Source organism: Oncorhynchus clarkii, chromosome 13, assembly GCF_045791955.1.
Source record: "Oncorhynchus clarkii lewisi isolate Uvic-CL-2024 chromosome 13, UVic_Ocla_1.0, whole genome shotgun sequence".
Taxonomy (NCBI): domain Eukaryota; kingdom Metazoa; phylum Chordata; class Actinopteri; order Salmoniformes; family Salmonidae; genus Oncorhynchus; species Oncorhynchus clarkii.
Genome location: NC_092159.1, coordinates 21,303,610 through 21,324,988, shown reverse-complemented (window position 1 = coordinate 21,324,988; position 21,379 = coordinate 21,303,610). Strand labels below are relative to the sequence as shown.

General features: G+C 44.7%; 1 pseudogene; it reads left to right on the top strand.

Moving 5' to 3' along the window:
* The first annotated feature begins 676 nt into the window (after positions 1-676).
* On the top strand, positions 677-3,554 carry LOC139424574 (ATP-dependent RNA helicase DDX39A-like; annotated as a pseudogene).
* Positions 3,555-21,379: the final 17,825 nt, after the last annotated feature.

Genomic DNA, 21,379 nt, shown 5'->3' with positions numbered 1-21,379 from the left:
CATGATTCCTTGTTCAACTTGATTGAATCGGGCAACTGGCTAACTACTGTAAACTGAGTTGTGTGGGATTCTGTGTTTCACATTATAGCCATTACCATATGATTAATTATTATCTGATGTTGGTTGTGTGAGGTATCTGCATTTGTGCACTGGAGCATCCATTATGAGATTAAACAACTGCTTGCTACTTGCCTGTTTGTGTGTGTGACAAGAACTGAATAACATGGTGTGACTTGCATGTTGCAAAACTGTAGATAACAGCCCAGCAGATGCTTTGTCCTTGTGTTTGTATGTAACAATATTGAGCACATGGTGTGACTTGCTGTATCTTACAAAGTTGTGGTTAAGCAGGCATAGGGAGGCGTGGTCATCACGAGGTTTAACTGAGATGGAAAAAATACTGAACAACACAATAGCAGGAACTGAGCAACTGTTATAACTAGGCTGCGATACCAGAACAGTAAGAATCTATAAATCGACAGAGGGAGGACTCCAAGAAGCGCCAAGAGGCGGGGACCCGCCTGAGCGTCTGCGATAGGCTGAGCAAGTTTAAACCACGCCCAGCCTCTACTGTGATAGGCCAACAGGCTGGTTGGAACTATGTCCATCACAGTATAAGAACAACTGTTTACGTACATCCTGTCAGTTCTCTGTTCTGCCCTGCGTGGTATTACAGCGTGCCCGTATATACGAAAGTTGCATTTGCCATTTATTACTTAGCTAATAAAAAATACATAGTATACAATCGGTGACTCATTGTTATATTTATCCTGATACCAGATTCGAATTTACGCAACTCTAACAGTTGCAGGGTGGTCGCTGCTCCAATCCTTGTTTTTAGCTAGGTAAATTGTAATGATTATGTGCCAAATGTATTCGCTTCCCATCTTGCGTACTGTCCAGCTTTAGCGGTGTGCGTGCGGCCTGCTACTATCATTATTAGCAGCTAGTTAATGCTATGTAGGAATAAACATTAGACGAGTGTTTCCCAAACTCGGTCCTAAGAACATCAGGGGGTGTACGTTTTGGTTTGTGCTGTAGCACGACACAGCTGAATATGCATCAAGCTTTGACTGAGTCAGCTGTGTAATGTTGTGGGGGAAATGTGCACCCCTTGGAGTTCCAAGGACCGAATATGGAAAACCCTGTGCTAGACGGTGATGTTTCACAAGGATTCAATTCAGAAAGTGAAATTACAAGAATTGGAATCCTCATGTAATATAACTAAGGTCAGATGGTGAGGAATTGTACATAGATTATTGAATTGGCATTTCAATTAACCTTCTGAATTTACTGTATTGTTGATGCAGCGCCCACCCCCAAACTAGTCTCCAGTTTTTCCTAGCTTCAACTAACGCAAGTACCCCTTCTCTAGAATGGCAGAGAACGACGTTGACAACGAGCTGTTGGACTATGAAGAGGATGAGGAGCCTCAGGTTGCCCCGGAGACCGCCACACCTGCGGGCAAGGAGGAGGTAAAGGGCTCTTAGTCTCCACCCACAGCTCCGGCTTCTGAGACTTCCTGCTCAAACCAGAGCTGCTCCGCGCCATTGTCGAGTGTGTCTTTGAACATCCCTCTGAAGGTGAGCCTCACATGCACTTCCCACCTTCAACCAAGGACTGTTTTTGACTTTGTCCATTCTGTGTGTGTCAAATGGCACCCTATTCCTTGACATAGTGCACTACTATTGAGCTGGGCCCATAGGGCTTTATTCAAAATTAGCGCTGTGTGTGACTGGGCCCTGGTCGAAAGTAATCCACAATATATAGTGTGTCATTTGGGACTCCGACTATGAGTTATACATGTATGCCCCTTCAAGCATCACATCATACTTTAACTGGTCATCTCTGTATACCTGTCGCAAGACCCACTGGTTGATGCTTATTTATAAAACCCTCTTAGGCCTCTCTCCCCCTCCCCTATCTGAGATAACTACTGCAGCCCTCATACTCCACATACAACACCTGTTCTGCCAGTCACATTCTGTTAAAGGTCCCCAAAGAGCACGCATCCCTGGGTCGCTCCTCTCTTCAGTTATCTGCCCTAGTGACTGGAATGAGCTGCAACAAACACCCAAACTGTACAGTTTTATCTCAATCTCTTCATTCAAAGACTCAATCATGGACACTTACAAAGCAGCCACAACTGTCAGTGTGATGTGTTGTCTACCTTCTTGCCCTTTGTGCTGTTGTCTGTGCCCAATGTTTGTACAATGTTTTGTGCTGCTACCATGCTGTGTTGTCATGTGTTGATGCCTTGCTATGTTGTCTTAGGTCTCTCTTTATGTAGTGATGTGTGTTTTGTCCTATATATATATTTTGTTAATGTTAAATCCCAGGCCCCAATCCCCGCAGGAGGCCTCTTGGTAGGCCGTCATTGTAAATAAGAATTTGTTCTTAACTAACTTCCCCTAGTTACGTTTCTGTCTTTCAGTCCAACATGAGTGCATCCCACAGGCCATCCTGGGCATGGACATCCTGTACCAGGCCAAGTCTGGTATGGGCAAGACGGCTGTGTTTGTACAGGCCACCCTGCAGCAGATTGAGCCTGTGTACAAGCAGGTGAATGGTTGAATAATGACATTGTGGAAGCAGCAACTGAATTGCTGTTACATCCTCATGTACTAAAAATAGCTTTCGATGGAGAATCCATTGAGTGCTTTGTAGTTTAGGAATAGGCTTAATGTGTATCTGGGGATACTTGCATAAGAAAGTGTCTAATCGCCAACTTTATTTAACCTTTATTTGGACTAGGCAAGTCAGTTAAGAATAAATTCTTATTTACAATGACGGCCTACCCCGGCCAAACCCTAATGACGCTGGGCCAATTGCAGTCTGAATTTGTTCTCCTTTTAATCTCGCTGTTTACACTGCTGTTCTATCCTATTGGATAATCTTGTGTGCTTTTTGTTTCTCTGCTGTCCAGAGAGTTCTGTATTAAACATCCTCCCCTACCTCTCTCTCTGTCTACCAGGTGTCTGTGCTGGTGATGTGCCACACACGAGAGCTGGCCTTCCAAATCAGCAAAGAGTATGAGCGCTTCTCCAAGTACATGCCTACTGTCAAGGCAGCCGTGTTCTTCGGGGGCCTGTCCATCAAGAAGGACGAGGACGCGCTGACGAAGAACTGCCCCCACATTGTGGTGGGAACGCCCGGCCGCATCCTGGCCCTCATCCGCAACAAGACCCTCAACCTGAAGAACGTGAAGCACTTTGTCCTGGACGAGTGTGACAAAATGCAAATTCAGACCACAGTAGGACAGGGGGGCTGATGCCAGATGTGAGTGACGGGAGCAAGGAGTAAGTTGAAACGTCACAGAGGAACGGTCAATTGAAAACGTGTTCCAATGTACCTACTAGCATACCACTTAGAATGCACTTCTAATACACTGTCCTACTAAGAGTAGTAGTGGATATTGGAACAGAATGTGATAGATGGTGTGACTTAAGTAAGGATTTAGCCAAAACGTAGGGAAGTATTTACATTTTATGTAGTCCCGTGGTTATGTACATGTTCTGAAACTTAAAGTTGCAGTTTTACACACACACACACACACACACACACACACACACAAACACACACAAACAAACAAACAAACAAACAAACAAACAAACAAACAAACAAACAAACAAACAAACACACACACACACACACACACACACACAGAGATTAACCCATCTGCCTAAATTGCACTTTGAAGAGGCAATCGGCAGTATAAACATTAATGAAGCATCTTCCTCGCCCCTGTTTTGGAGGGATAGGTCTGGAGAAATGTAACCACTCTGAAATTCGTAGAGCTATATGCAAGGACTGACCGTCAATGATATCAGAATTATCATTTTGACCATGTTTTGAGACTATATAGTTTATTTTTGCGTTTACTTTGTTTACAAGCATTGGAATGGAACAAGCTTGTATTTTGGGTTCTGGTGGGGTACGAAAGTTGAACTAAGCTCATGGGCATTTGTTATTCTTTTAATTTTAAATGTCTAAAAATTGATGTAGAAACTACTGATTGCCCCCTTTTTTTCAAGGGATTTTGGATATGGCTTAATATTAATGTAAAAAGTTCCAGTCTAGCCCCTCTAAGCTTTGCCTGCTCGTGACTGTCTGTCTCAAAGTGGCCAGAGTTGACCCTCTCTTAACCTGGGTCTGGGGCTCTGGACATTTTCGGGAGGAACAGTCCTGGCATTAAAGCTATAATGAAAAATAAAGTTCCATCCAGCTCTAGTACTAGTAATTGATGTTCACAATCACATTTGTAGTTCTTCATTCACCAACACAGAATGTGGTTTACTCCTTTTTTTCACTTAATGTGGCTAGGTTTATAAAACTGCCCTAAAGAGTTACACTTTCCCCATGTTCTATTCATTAGGGCACATTAGCTAAATGTTTAGCACTGGAAGTCCTGGTAGTCCCTCTCTGTGTTTGGTGCTTAATGAATATCTCCTGTAGCCCATGGAGGTGTTTGTGGACGATGAGACCAAGCTGACGCTGCACGGCCTGCAGCAGTACTACTGCAAGCTGAAGGATAGCGAGAAGAACCGCAAGCTCTTCGACCTGCTCGAGTTCAACCAGGTACGGACAGAGGTCTTTTCAGAGAATTTAATGCTAAAACGTAATTTATTTTAGTTTTAATCTGAGTGAGTTGAATGTATTTTGTCCATGGATTTGAAAGTCACGTTTTTAAATACAATTTTACTCATTCAAGTGAACTAAGTCTATGCACAGACAAAGTTTCTGCCTGTGAGCATGCACATATTTAAAACGATAAGTAGCATATAGTTTTTATCCATTGACTTTTTTTCAAAAGGAGGAGAGGAATGAGGAGTTGCACAATCAAATTGAGAATCTCATTTACTTGCACATTTTCTATAATAGTCATGTAGCAGAAGCTGTGAACTTTCTCTCAGACAACATGTTTGTGGGTCACAGTTTCAGTGAAACTGAAGCAGGATGTATAATGCCAGGATGTATAATGCCTGTTCTACTTATTCTAAATCTATGGATGCCCCCCTTCCTCCCCCAGGCTTTCCCGGTACCAGCAGTTCAAGGACTTCCAAAGGCGGATCCTGGTGGCCACCAACCTGTTTGGCCGAGGGATGGACATTGAGTGCGTCAACATAGTCTTCAACTACGACATGCCCGAGGATTCTGACACCTACCTGCACAGAGTGGCCCGTGCAGGCAGGTTCGGGACGAAATTCATTATATCGGTCCATGGTGTTAAATTCATGTTTTAAGTATCCCAATATTTCTGTTATTACGGCACTATAACTCAGTCAAGAGTGCGCATGCGCAGGAAGTCTGGTAGTTGACCTTGCCTTGTGTAATGGCTACCTTTGATGGTGTTCATACGATATAGTAACCTTTGTTAAACTGGAACCTTGTCGTTGTGTCATTTCGAGTTAACATTGGTAGCAGGGGATGGCTAATAACTACAATGTGACACCTCGCTTCGACGAGAAGAGGTCATACAAAAGTTGGAAAAATGAACTTGGAATCTGGACACGCGTTACTAATCTGGATGCGAAAAAGCAGTCACTTGCGGTGGTATTATCGCTGGAGGGAAGAGCGAGAGATACAGCACTGGAAATAGCCGTTGAGGATTTGAACAAGGATGATGGTATGGGAACTTTGATAAGAGTACTGGATTCTGTATTTCTTAAAGAAGAGAAAGACCGTGCCTACGAGGCATATTCAAACTTTGACAGTGTTACGAGAAATATTTCGGTTGCAATGACGGACTACATCATTGATTTCGAACAGAGGTACAATAGGATGCGCAAGTACGACATGGTTCTCCCGGATGCAGTGTGTGAGGATTGAAAATATGCTTGGCCTATCATGAGGGTGTCTGTATGGTAAAAGCCACATTTTTCAACATATGGTGTGACTAGCGGAAAGGCTGTGGCTGGCCTTGAGGTGTAGGCAGCTATCATGAGTTGTGGGAGACACGTACAGAACCTAGGCAGTTAAACAGACTGTCTTTTGTTAGAACTCAAACTTAGTAATAACAGGAACCAGATAACGGTATATCTAGGGTATGAGCGCATAGATATTCTACACAGCAACAGTTACATCTATCAACTGGAGCGTCCGCGGGCTGCGCCCAGCTCCTGCGCCAACAATCAAGGATAGGCTGAGTGAGTTTCAACCACGCCCAGTCTCTACTCTGTGACAGGCCATCTCGGAAGCAGGAACTACTTCTGTCAGAGTATATTATAATATCTTTGTCAGGAACAAGTCAGTTCTCTGTTTGCCCTGCGAGGTGTGACAGAGAGCCCGTATATACGAAAATTGCATTTACCACTTATTGCTTAGCTAATAAAAAATACATAGCATACAGTTGTTGACTCAGTGTCATACTTATCCTGATACCAGATTCGATTGACGCAACCCTAACAAGTGTTAGCTTTCAAGTTGCTAGATACTGCCTGTCTAGATGGTAGGGAGAAACAGTTGGCTTTGACTGCTTGTACTGTGCTGACTTTTGCATCTATGAAGTCGGCACTAAAAATAATATTTGGTGAAAAGACGTCTGTCGCGCCAATAACTGATGGAATGCAAGTGAGTGACACAGCATATTACACCGAGCAGCAGAGAAAAGGCGCCAACAAGTCACGTTCTCAAGACAACCAGAAGAGGGCGCCATTTCTCGACACAAATCCACTGGACAAATACAGAAGAAGATCAAAATGTGCTATTTGTCAAAGCACTTACCATTGGGTTAAAGACTGGCCTCGTAAAAATGAACAAGTTAAACTAACAGAGGAAAATGCAAACACAGAGAGAGCAGTGTAACATTACACTGTTTTCAAATGAATCTGCTTCTGATACTGAGATTTTTATAGTTGAATCCTTAGGATCTGCTGTGATTGATACTGCATGCACACAGACAGTGTGTGGTGAAAATTGGCTTGATAGCTATGTCAGTGAACTGAATATGAAGGAAGTACAAAATATGATTGACACACCAAGCATCAGAGCTTTCAAATTTGGAGATGGGAGAATTGTCCATTCTACCAAGAGAGTTAAGATACCAGCAAAAATTGGTCAGACTAAGTGTCACATTGAAACAGAGGTGGTCCCTACAGATATCCCCTTACTATTAAGTAAAGCTTCCCTCAAGAAGGCAGGGGCTGTACTAGACATTAAAAAAATGACAAGGCAGTGATGTTTAAACAACCAGTGACTCTTGAACTTACTACCTCAGGCCTCTATTGTGTAAACATTTTGGACAAAGACATCACACAGAGTCAATGCAAAAATGAGATTCTGACTGACACGGAGCACATGAACACAAAAGAAAAACACAAAGTATTGTTACAACTTCACAAACAGTTTGGACATGCTACAGTTGACAGACTTCAAAAGTCACTCAGGAGTGCAGGGAATAATGATGATGAGAGTATTTCCATTCTACAGCAGATAGTTAACAGTTGTGAGACATGTCAACAATACAGCAAACCTAAGCCCAGACCAGCTGTTGGTTTGCCACTGGCTTCCATGTACAATGAAACAGTGGCTGTAGATCTACATGAGTTAGGTCCAAGTGTGTGGTACCTTCACATAATCGACCACTTCAGTGCTGGCAGCATTGTGAATACAAAGAAACACAGTGAAATCATCAAGCACTTCATTCATTCCTGAATATGTGTGCATGGCCCGTCCCAGAAATTGTACAGTGACAATGGAGGAGAATTCAATAATAATGAAATAAGAGATATGGCAGAGAACTTCAACATGGAAGTAAAGACAACTGCTGCATACAGTCCATGGAGCAATGGACTTCTGGAGAGACACAATCAAACACTCACAGAGATCATGCTGAAAGTGAAGCAAGACAATGGATGTGACTGGAACACAGCCCTAGATTGGGCTTTTATGGCAAAAAACTCAATGCACAATGTGCATGGTTACAGCCCATATCAACTAGGGTTCGGGCAGAACCCTAATCTTCCCTCAGTACTGGTTGACCAGCCACCAGCACTAGAAGGGACCAGTGTGAGTGCGTGGGTGGGACAGCACCTTTCAGCACTACATGCAGCGAGAAAAGCATTCACTGAAGCAGAGTGCTCAGATAGAATTCGCAGGGCTCTGCGGAAACAGCTTCGACCCACCGATGAGAAGTACGACACTGGAAACAGAGTGTACTACAAATGAGTTGACTGTCAAGAGTGGAAAGGACCGGGAGTAGTCATTGGCCAAGATGGTGTGGTGATATTCATGAGACAAACAAAGTTGTTCGTAAACCTGAAATCACAACAAGTGACTTTAAAGTTTCAGCATGTTGGAAAAGATGACTCTTTGAAACTAGTTGTCTTCAGTGATGCTTCGCTAGGGAACCTTACAGATGGAGGCACACAAGGTGGACATCTAATCGTGTTAATGGGTGAAGGAGGAAGATTCTCACCTATCTGTTGGCAGTCAAAAAGGATCAGAAGGGTTGTCCGAAGCACACTTGCTGGAGAAACACTTTCTCTTGCGGATGGAATTGACAATGAGATCTTTCTTGCAACTCTGTTCTCAGAGCTTACCACTGGTGAGACAAAACGGCACATTCTACCTGTAGTTTGTGTCACTGACAACTACTCATTAGTTGATGCTGTGAAATCAACCAAGTCTGTCACAGAGAAAAGACTTCGTCTTGAGATTAGCAGCATCAAGGAACTTAATTCAAGCACAGAGAATCCAGCGGATTCTGTGGTCGACCACAAAGGAACAGCTTGCTGACTGTCTGACTAAAAAAGGAGAATCCGCTTTTGTGCTCCTACAGGCTCTCAGTAATGGAAAGTGGCAGCTTGAGTAATACAAATTAAAACTGTCACACAACCCATTTGTAATGGGGATCTTGAATAATACATAATAATAATCTTGAACATACATTTCATTATGTTGTTGTTTTATTTGTCTTTAAAGAAAAGGGGAGATAATCTTGAACATACATTTCATTATGTTGTTGTTTTATTTGTCTTTAAAGAAAAGGGGAGATTGTTAAGTTCATGTTTTAAGTATCCCAATATTTCTGTTATTACGGGGCTATCACTCAGTCAAGAGGGCGCATGCGCAGGAAGTCTGGTAGTTGATGGACCTTGCCTTGAATGTAATGGCGACCTTTGATGGTGTTCATATGATATGCCAAAGGAGAAGGAGTTGCAGTCTACTGCAGAGAGCCTACAAAGTAATGTCATACTTTCCAGGTCCATACCCAAACAGTTCGAACTACTAACTTTAAAAATTACTCTCTCCAGAAATAAGTCTCTCACTGTTGCCGCCTGCTACCGACCCCCCTCAGCTCCCAGCTGTGCCCTGGACACCATTTGTGAATTGATCGCCCCCCATCTAGCTTCAGAGTTTGTTCTGTTAGGTGACCTAAACTGGGATATGCTTATTAACACCCCGGCAGTCCTACAATCTAAGCTAGATGCCCTCAATCTCACACAAATCCTCAAGGAACCCACCAGATACAACCCTAAATCTGTAAACAAGGGCACCCTCATAGACGTTATCCTGACCAACTGGCCCTTGCCTGTATCCGCTACGGGTCCGCAGTCAAACGACCACCCCTCATCACTGTCAAACGCTCCCTAAAACACTTATGCGAGCAGGCCTTTCTAATCGACCTGGCCCGGGTATCCTGGAAGGATATTGACCTCATCCCGTCAGTTGAGGATGCCTGGTCATTCTTTAAAAGTAACTTCCTCACCATCTTAGATAAGCATGCTCCGTTCAAAAAATGCAGAACTAAGAACAGATATAGCCCTTGGTTCACTCCAGACCTGACTGCCCTCGACCAGCACAAAAACATCCTGTGGCGGACTGCAATAGCATCGAATAGTCCCCGCGATATGCAACTGTTCAGGGAAGTCAGGAACCAATACACGCAATCAGTCAGGAAAGCAAAGGCCAGATTTTTCAAGCAGAAATGTGCATCCTGTAGCTCTAACTCCAAAAAGTTCTGGGACACTGTAAAGTCCATGGAGAACAAGAGCACATCCTCCCAGCTGCCCCTGCACTGAGGCTAGGTAACACGGTCACCACCGATAAATCCATGATAATCGAAAACTTCAACAAGCATTTCTCAACAGCTAGCCATGCCTTCCTCCTGGCTACTCCAACCGCGGCCAACAGCTCCCCCCCGCAGCTACTCGCCCAAGCATCCCCAGCTTCTCCTTTACCCAAATCCAGATAGCAGATGTTCTGAAAGAGCTGCAAAACCTGGACCTGTACAAATCAGCTGGGCTTGACAATCTGAAACTATCTGCCGCCATTGTCGCAACCCCTATTACCAGCCTATTCAACCTCTCTTTCATATCGTCTGAGATCCCCAAGGATTCGAAAGCTGCCGCAGTCATCCCCCTCTTCAAAGGGGGAGACACCCTGGACCCAAACTTTTACAGACCTATATCCATCCTGCCCTGCCTATCTAAGGTCTTCGAAAGCCAAGTCAACAAACAGATCACTGACCATCTCGAAACCCACCGTACCTTCTCCGCTGTGCAATCTGGTTTCCGAGCCGGTCACGGGTACACCTCAGCCACGCTCAAGGTACTAAATGATATCATAACCGCCATCGGTAAAAGACAGTACTGTGTAGCCGTCTTCATCGACCTGGCCAAGGCTTTCGACTCGGTCAATCACCATATTCTTATCGGCAGACTCAGTAGCCTCTGTTTTTCTAATGACTGCCTTGCCTGGTTCACCAACTACTTTGCAGACAGAGTTCAATGTGTCAAATCGGAGGGCATGTTGTCCGGTCCTCTGGCAGTCTCTATGGGGGTACCACAGGGTTCAATTCTCGGGCCGACTACTTTCTCTGTATATATCAGTGATGTTGCTCTTGCTGCGGGCGATTCCCTGATCCACCTCTACGCAGACGACACCATTCTGTATACTTCTGGCCCTTCCTTGGACACTGTGCTATCTAACCTCCAAACGAGCTTCAATGCCATACAACACTCCTTCCGTGGCCTCCAACTGCTCTTAAACGCTAGTAAAACCAAATGCATGCTTTTCAACCGTTCGCTGCCTGCACCCGCACGCCCGACTAGCATCACCACCCTGGATGGTTCCGACCTAGAATATGTGGACATCTATAAGTACCTAGGTGTCTGGCTAGACTGAAAACTCTCCTTCCAGACTCATATCAAACATCTCCAATCTAAAATCAAATCTAGAGTCGGCTTTCTATTCCGCAACAAAGCCTCCTTCACTCACGCCGCCAAACGTACCCGAGTAAAACTGACTATCCTACCGATCCTCGACTTTGGCGATGTCATCTATAAAATAGCTTCCAATACTCTACTCAGCAAACTGGATGCAGTTCATCACAGTGCCATCCGTTTTGTTACTAAAGCACCTTGTACCACCCACCACTGCGACCTGTATGCTCTAGTCGGCTGGCCCTTGCTACATGTTCATAGCCAGACCCACTGGCTCCAGGTCATCTACAAGTCCATGCTAGGAAAAATTCCGCCTTATCTCAGTTCACTGGTCACGATGGCAACACCCACCCGTAGCACGCGCTCCAGCAGGTGTATCTCACTGATCATCCCTAAAGCCAACACCTCATTTGGCCGCCTTTCCTTCCAGTTCTCTGCTGCCTGTGACTGGAATGAATTGCAAAAATCGCTGAAGTCGGAGACTTTTATCTCCCTCACCAACTTTAAACATCTGCTATCTGAGCAGCTAACCGATCGCTGCAGCTGTACATAGTCCATCGGTAATAGCCCACCCAATTTACCTACCGCATCCCCATACTGTTTTTAGTTATTTACTGTTCTTCTTCTTCTGCACACCGGTATCTCTATCTGCACATGACCATCTGATAATTTATCACTCCAGTGTTAATCTGCAAAATTGTAATATTCGCCTACCACCTCATGCCTTTTGCACACAATGTATATAGACTCTTTTTTAAATTTTTTCTACTGTGTTATTGACTTGTTTATTGTTTACTCCATGTGTAATTCTGTGTTGTTGTCTGTTCACACTGCTATGCTTTATCTTGGCCAGGTCGCAGTTGCAAATGAGAACTTGTTCTCAACTAGCCTACCTGGTTAATTAAAGGTGAAATAAAATAAAAATAAAATAAAAAATAGTAAACTTTGTTAAACTGGAACCTTGTCGTTGTGTCATTTCGAGTTAACACATGGCCCTGTACAGCAGATGTTATCTAGAATTGAGATGAATCTAATGAATAAGTTGCTTTGATGTAAGCTTGAATGAAGACCAGACACATTTGGGCTAATTAGCTAATATCATGTCATCCGGTGAAGCTCCCTCAGACTACCCAAGTTCCCTAAACGCAACCACATTTAGAAGAAGAATTGCTTCCTGAATTCCTAGTGTAGCAATAAGCGCCCTCCTGATAATCACGTTTCCATGAATACCAATGGGAACATGGCTTTAAAATACACACTTCCACCATCCTCCCTCCAAAGGAATTGCAAAGCAATGCGATGTGACTAATAATTTATTCTGCAATGGTAGTGAGTGTATTGTCGGAGGGGGGCTAGGCCGATCTGACCCTGATCAGGTCTGTGATTCAATAAGATACAGATTAAAAGGATCACCAGCACTGCTGCGTTAACCTCAAATGGATTACAAACAGATTTAACACTGTACACCAACATAACCCCGGATGCCCTTGCATTTGCCTAGGCATTAACAGAAAATACACACATAAACAATACACGGTATGTCCATGGGATTGGTTTAAGCCTCACTTTCCCAAAGTAGATGAAGCAACCAGATCCCCTTTTCTGGAGCACTGATCGAAACTGATCTGGGACCAGTATAGTTAGTGTGGCGTCAAAAAGAAACCATCTGACCTATTACTATTACACCTGTGCCACTTTGGTACAATAGCCTCAGTACATTGTGTCACCAGTTGATTGTGTGTTCATTCAGCTCTATATTAACACCACATGAAACCTCCTGGGGTTACAGAACAGGTCTGGATAGTTTGCCACACACACTGGAATGGGCCAATAGAGAGGTGACGTTCATTATACTCCCAGAGAGAGTGAACTGAGGTGAATCATTCCTGTACATTACCAGACACCAGTGATCCAAGAAAACAAGTGCAACCAAGACAACAACTCTGGTGAAATGGTTACCCGGGCTTGTTTATCATAATAAAGGGCAAGGCCCTGTTCACCTGACTAGGTGGAGAAATAGATGTGGGGGGCGTGGCCAACAGCGCCTTCTCCGACCAACATTTTTAGAGGCCCTCCCATGGCAGCAGAAACAAAATGTTGCTGTTTTAAAACAATTTTGTCTGCTATTCGCAATTCTAGACATTTTGCCATGGGGAAAAGAAAGCATTTTACAGTTTAATTAAGCTAGTTTCCTGCAATTCTACACATTTTGCCATGGCTTGTGTTGTGTTCTTATGCTACACTTCATGACCAAAAGCTTGTCAAACATCTCATTACAAATCATGGGCATTATTATAGAGTTGGTCCCCCCTTTGGTGCTATAACAGCCTCCACTCTTCTGGGAAGGCTTTCCACTAGATGTTGGAACATTGCTGCGGGGACTTGCTACTTGCTTCCATTCAGCCACAAAAGCATTAGTGAAGTCTGGCAATGATGCTGGGCGATTAAGCCTGGCTCGTAGTCGGTGTTCCAATTCATTCCAAAGCTGATCGATGGGGTTAAGGTCAGGGCTCTGTGCAGGCCAGTCAAGTTCTTCCATGCCAACCTCAGCAAACAATTTCTGTTTGGAACTCCCTTTATGCATGGAGGCATTGTCATGCTAAAACAGGAAAGAATGTATAGAATGTCATTCATTGTATGCTGTAGCGTTAAGGTTTCCCTTCACTGGAACTAAAGGGCCAATCCCGAACCATGAAAAACAGCCCCAGGCAATTCGTTATTCCTCCTCCAAACATTAGTTGGCACTATGCATTGTGGCAGGTAGCGTACTCCTGGCATCCGTCAAATCCAGATTTGTCCATCGGACTGCCAGCTGGTGAAGCGTGATTCATCACTCCAGAGAATGCGTTTCCACAGAGTCCAATTGCGGCAAGCTTTACGCCACTCCAGCCAATGCTTGGCATTTCGCATGGTGATCTTAGGCTTGTGTGCGGCTGCTCGGCCATGGAAACCCCTTTCATGAAGCTACAGTTATTATGCTGACGTTGCTTCCAGAGGCAGTTGAGAACTCGGTAGTGAGTGTTGCAGCTGAGGACAGCTGAGCTGAGCTGAGGACAGATTGTTTTTGACTCACTACAACACTCGGCGGTCCCGTTCTGTGAGCTTGTGTGGCCTACCACTTCACTGAGCCATTGTTGCTCCTAGACGTTTCCAATTCACAATAACAGCACTTACAGTTGACCGGGGCAGCTCTAGCAGGGCAGATACAGTGTCTTGCGAAAGTATTCGGCCCCCTTGAACTTTGCGACCTTTTGCCACATTTCAGGCTTCAAACATAAAGATATAAAACTGTATTTTTTGTGAAGAATCAACAACAAGTGGGACACAATCATGAAGTGGAACGACATTTATTGGATATTTCAAACTTTTTTAACAAATCAAAAACTTCCTAAAGCACCTTATACCACCCACCACTGCGACCTGTATGCTCTAGTCGGCTGGCCCTCGCTACATATTCGTCGCCAGACCCACCGGCTCCAGGTCATCTACAAGTCCATGCTAGGTAAAGCTCCGCCTTATCTCAGTTCACTGGTCACGATGGCAACACCCACCCGTAGCACGCGCTCCAGCAGGTGTATCTCACTGATCATCCCTAAAGCCTCATTGGGCCGCCTTTCGTTCCAGTTCTCTGCTGCCTGTGACTGGAACGAATTGCAAAAATCGCTGAAGTTGGAGACTTTTATCTCCCTCACCAACTTCAAACATCTGCTATCTGAGCAGCTAACCGATCGCTGCAGCTGTACATAGTCTATCGGTAAATAGCCCACCCATTTTTACCTACCTCATCCCCATACTGTTTTTATTTATTTATTTACTTTTCTGCTCTTTTGCACACCAACACCAACCTGTACATGACCATCTGATCATTTATCACTCCAGTATTAATCTGCAAAATTGTAATTATTCGCCTACCTCCTCATGCCTTTTGCACACAATGTATATAGACTCTCTTTTTTTCTACTGTGTTATTGACCTGTTAATTGTTTATTCCATGTGTAATTCTTTATGTTGTCTGCTCACACTGCTATGCTTTATCTTGGCCAGGTCGCAGTTGCAAATGAGAACTTGTTCTCAACTAGCCTACCTGGTTAAATAAAGGTGAAATAAAAAATTTAAAAAACACACCCTGTGCTGGTGAAATCTACCCAGCGCTTTCACTTGGTGGTACATGTCTCTAGTCTGTTCTATTCTAGCGTTTATAATATTAACAATAATTAGCCTGAAATGCAAGGTAATTTATTCCTTGAAAAGTAGTCCCCAAAAAGACTGAATGCATTCACTGAAGGCAGAATACTTCACTTTTTTTATAGTCAGCCATAATGCCTCTTCCATAATAAAATGTTTGAGATCTTTCGCTCTCATCTTTTGGAGTAAATGCAGTATCTTTTTTTTCTTTTTCTCCCCAATTTTGTAGTATCCAATTGTTGTAGTAGCTACTATCTTGTCTCATCGCTACAACTCCCGTACGGGCTCGGGAGAGAAGAATGTTGAAAGTCATGCGTCCTCCGATACACAACCAACCCGCTGCGTTAAGCGCACATCCAACCCGGAAGCCAGCCGCACCAATGCGCCAGAGGAAACACAGTGCACCTGGCCACCTTGGTACACTGCGCCCAGCCCGCCACAGGAGTCGCTGGTGCGCGATGAGACAAGGACACCCCTACCGACCAAGCCCTCCCTAACCCTAGGCCAATCGTGCGGAGACGCCCCACGGACCTCCCGGTCGCGGCCGGTTACGACAGAGCCTGGGCGCGAACCCAGGACTCTGATGGCACAGCTGGCGCTGCAGTACAGCGCCCTTAACCACTGCGCCACCCGGGAGGCCCCCAGGGACACCCATTTCTGACTACAATATTCTAACGGCTGTAGCATGCCTTCACTAGCAAAAAATAATACATCTGAAGGACAAATAACCTGCGTTGTATAGGCTACAAAGAACTGGCTGAGGATGTAATTACGTAGGCTTTTGCTTGTTTCGGTTTGTGTGATGGCACTTAGCACGATTTCAGGCCAATATGCTAATGCCTATGGCTGCTACCTGTACAACAGGCTCTCGCGCTGCAGATGATGCTCCAGTATCTGTCACCAATTCAAATGTCAGTTCAATTCTATGTCTTGCAGTGCAATGTGATAGAAGAAGGCTATTTAAAACATTGCAACGATTGTATAACGATATATGCAATGGAGGCCGCGCAAGCGAAGAGGCTACAAGGTGTCCTCTTATTTCTGTGGGTAAAACTGTAGGCTACAGAAAAATAACGGGGTTTGTAACCTATTTCGGCTATTTTCTTTTTCGGTTGCCTTCCTTTTCCATTTGAGGGGCTTATTCGCTTTCCGGAAATATGCAAATGAAGACCACTGTATTAATTCGACAAGAGAGAAATGAAGCAGTATCAGCACCACTGTCACCGAGTAACCTCTGATGAAGATTATAACAGAACATGGCCAAGATGTTCAAATGTTCATAAATGACCAGCATGGTCAAATAATAGGTCTGGGACAGGTAGCACGTCCGGTGAACAGGTCAGGATTCCATAGCCGCAGGCAGAACAGTTGAAACTGGAACAGCAGCACGGCCAGGTGGACTGGGGACAGCAAGGAGTGATCATGCCAGGTAGTCCTGAGGCATGGTCCTAGGGCTCAGGTCCTCCGAGAGAGAGAAAGAAAGAGAGAATTAGAGAGAGCATACTTAAATTCACACAGGACACCGGATAAGACAGGAGAAGTACTCCAGATATAACAAACTGACCCTAGACCCCTGACACATAAACTACTGCAGCATAAATACTGGAGGCTGAGACAGGAGGGGTCAGGAGACACTGTGGCCCCATCTGATGATACCCCCGGACAGGGTCAAACAGGAAGGATATAACCCCACCCACTTTGCCAAAGCACAGCCCCCACACCACTAGAAGGATATCTTCAACCACCAACTTACCATCCTGAGACAAGGCCGAGTATAGCCCACAAAGATCTCCGCCACGGCACAACGCAAGGGGGGGCGCCAACCCAGACAGGAAGATCACATCAGTGACTCAACCCACTCAAGTGACGCACCCCTCCTAGGGACGGCACTCTATAGTGCTTTAGAGATTTATTCCCTCTAAAAAAAAAAAGATAAAAAGATAAATTGCAATTAGATTAGGGCATTATTATAGCCTATAATGGCTATAATGACTGGCACAGTGAACATACTCATAACAATGATACTGTAGTAGACAGCAAATTGACCTTAAGAATCTATAGCATGCAGGTGGGTCTGTAAAACAAAAACTCAAGAAGAAGAAGATCAAAATAGCTGCAAGTTGTGTTTATTGAATTAAATGTGGTGTAATAAAATTAGTTGTGAGTAGGGGGGGTTGTCTCCCTTCCTCTTCTGTTGGCTTTGAGAGTTTATTTAGAAAGTGGGTTGGGGGAGGTGGCAGCAGGGTTTTCCCAAACTCGTCTTCTGCACAGTTACTTTTGCATATTTTTTTTGCAGGGGAAGCAAAATAGTTTTGCCAGGGCGGCTGTGATCCGCGGGAGGAGAGCCTGTTTTTTCTTAGGCTCATCTGCAGCCACAGAACCTGAACAGGTGACAGAGAACAAGGCATGAAATCAGGGTCGTGTTCATTAGGGTACACAGTAGCAAAATATTTTGAAACAGAAAACAAAAACAAGCATTTGTTATTGGCAAGTTCAAGAAAGTTTGTCCCTGTTTTAGTCCGCTGTCTTCCATTTAGTGGCTAATGAATAAGACCCTGATAACTTCATCATAGTCTCCCATCCTTACATTACAATAGTGTGCTGAAGACAGATCCACATGTTGACTGACAGAAATGAGGACTTACTATCATTGCCAAGAGGAGACACCTTGCTCTTCTTCTGGTTCTTGTTATTTCCTCGCTTCTTCTTTCCTGACTTCCTCACTTCTTTCTTCATAGCCTCTTTCTTCTTAGTAGAGGGAGAAACAGACATGAGTCGATGCCTCACAATCAAACAGCCCAAATAACTAAACGATCTACTGGTTCTTGGCCGTCTCACCTTTTTGGAGGTGATGTCCTCGAGGTCTACGGAGAGAGCGCTGCTGATGGGCTTGGTGCTTTCAGAAAGGTAGCTAATTACCTGGGACTTTTCAGAGATGGCTGAGCTTACACTGGTCTTTTCCAAACCAGTGCTGTCATCAGCCATCTCCTCTAGGTCCTCTTCTAGGGTTTCCCTCCAAGCCAGGAGCTCCTCGGTGAGGGTGACGTCACTCCTTGAGGAGGTTGAGGAGTGTGACCTCCCACTACCACGGCTCCTCCTGGCTCCAAAATGGCCGTCGGAACTCCAGTCCTCGGAATAGTCATCTATGACTTGTGTAATGGTGTCCGCCATGCACCTGATGGCTCCCTTGCTACCAGAGCGTGCGGCACGCAGTTGAGCCCGGTTGGAGTCCGAACGCAGGGACAATCTTTTAGCCGCAGTCTTCACTATGGCCTTCACCGCATCCTCCCCACTGAATTGGATGCTCTCCTCCAGGCCAAAGACGACAGAGATGTCAGCATACTTCAGGGCATGCTGGACCTCCACAAAGAGATCCTTCATCAGCCTGAAGGGTTCATTGGCCCTCCTTGTCTGGGGGGACTCTGAGGCCTCCAAACGGCACATGATGCCGTGGAGAATAAACTTCAGAGTCTGGGGGCTCATGACGGTGGCCCAGGGAGTGCTGCAAAGGAAGATGTGCTCCTTGCCTGGTAGGAGGGAGGGAATCTTCTCCAGGGGGTCCTGCCTGTTCTTGGTGGGCATCAGGGAGCTGTCACTCATCTCGGAGACCTCAGCCTCCCCCACCTCTTCTTCCAGGGTCTGGGAAGGAGCTGCCCGTGCTGCATGGGTGGTCGTCACAGAGTCGTCCTTCATGGAGGTGCTGGGGACTACCTCTTCTTCATCCAGGCGGGGTCTGGGCAGAAAACCGTCCAGAGTCTGGGCAGGAGCTGCCCATGCTGCCTGGGTTGAGGTGGAGGGTTTAGGGTATGAGACAGTCGTGCCACTTACAACCACCTCCTCTTCGTCCTTGGGTGAAGAGGAACACGGAGAGCCAGGGAACCTTTCCCTGGCACCGGAATCCAATCCTAAGAAAACACACTCATATTCTGAACTGGTTCAAAGCCACATCCATGTATAACACTATGCAGTATCTAGTACATTTACTATAATGGTAATACACTGGTTATTACACAAGTTATTACATGGTTATTACTGGTGATATGGGCAAAACAGGTTATAAGTGTACCTTTCTGGATGATGAGCCTGGCCTTGTAATCGTCGTTGCAGGTACTGTTCAGGATGTCTCCCACCCTGGTGGTCAGGACCTGGCAGACGGCCCCTAGTCAAATCAAAATGTATTTAATACAGGGGTGTCAAACTCATTCCATGGAGGGCTAAGTGTCTGCGGGTTTTAGTTTTTTCCTTTCAATTAAGACCTAGACAACCAGGTTAGAGGAGTTTCTTACTAATTAGTGACCTTAATTCATCAATCAAGGGTGGAGTGATACCCTGCAGAAACCCGGCCTTCTATAGAATGAGTTTGACATTTGATTTAAAGTAATTCTTCACACATAACATGTCTCCAAACACTGTATAGAAAAATAAGAAAGAAAAAGGAGAGAAAATGAAAGTACCATTACTGACAATAAGAGAAAAGAAAGAAGGGGAATGTGCGGGTGCAAAAGACGGTAAAAATAACTAACCTAGAGCCTCCTTGTTGTCATCGGAGAGGGAGGGGGAGCTGGAGGACTGGAGGGTAACTTTAGTGCCCTTCTTGATAGCTGGCAGGACACCTACAGAAAGAGGATCGTAGACATTAGTGGATCCTTCCACCATATATCGTTTTAGAATTCTATCAATAAATCCAGGTACTTTGGAAGTGGAGATGAATACTCACGGTAACTGATTGTTTGAGTTAGAGTTTGAGGCAGTGCCAACATACCAACTACTTGGCGGCTTAATTTTTTCACCCCTGACTTAGCCTCCCTAGACCTTCTAGCCTTGATAACCTCTGTGGCCTTCTTTTCTGCCTTTGCTATATTTGCCTCTCGGCTGGGCCTGGGGCCTTGCGGGGGCTTCGGCACAAGGTTCTGAGACAAATAACAACAGTGGGGAAATCATATCACCATAGAAACCACATTTTTCACCATAGGCATGATGGTACTGAGTGACATGTCACATAAGGGTTAACCTTAGAATTAGAATCAGAATTAAAATCTGAATTCCAATACTATTAGTTCTAACTAGTAGGTGGTCCATGTGTCTTAATGGCGTTATTATCGCGTTGTAAACTGGTTTTCAACCCTTCGTATTACTAGATTGCAACCAACTGGCCTCCGTGACAACCAGACGTTTTGCAACAGAACTAAAATATGTTTCTTACCTTTCGAGGGCTATCCTGGAGGCAGTCTACCAGGGCTGGCAGGATTAGTCCATCATGGCCAGCGGAATGGACATCTGTCTGGAGCACTTGCTCTCTAGCACTAGCTTGGAGGTTCCTAGCCTGGGGTATATGAACATAATGGCTTTATAATGGCTTTATTATCACGTTGTAAACTGGTTTTCAACACGTCATATTACTAGATTGCAACCAACTGGTCTCCGTTACAACCAGACGTTTTGCAACAGAACTATAAGACGTTTTCTTACCTTTAGGGGGCTGTCAATGGGGCAGTCTACCAGGGCTGGCAGCCTTAGTCCATCATGGTCAGTGATGTCTGTCTGGAGGACCTGCTCTCCAGCACTAGCTTGGAGGGTCCCAGACTGGGGTATATGAACATAAGGAAATACATTTAACCTTAGCCCTCAATTAATTATGCCCACTTTTCCAACTATAAATCATATCAATCTGTTTTTACAGCATATAGGTTATACTACCAAGAAGATAGCCTCATTACATATCAAGAGGGATAGCCCCAGAATGAACAAACATTTTTTTTATCACTTATGAGTCTTACTTTTAGAAGAATGTTTCTCAACGGTTTATGATTTCTATCCATTGTGCTTTCAGGCACCCTTCAGATTGGACCTGACTTTTTTTTAAATAAACAAATACATTTTAAAATACATTTCAAACATTTTTTTACAACATCTTGGCCAGTTATGCTGTACTTACACAGAATGTCTTCTTTGTCCACTCAAAGTGATTTATTTGAACATGAGGATGACTGTCCTTTGCAAAGCATCAACTCAACTGAGGCAAAAGCAGC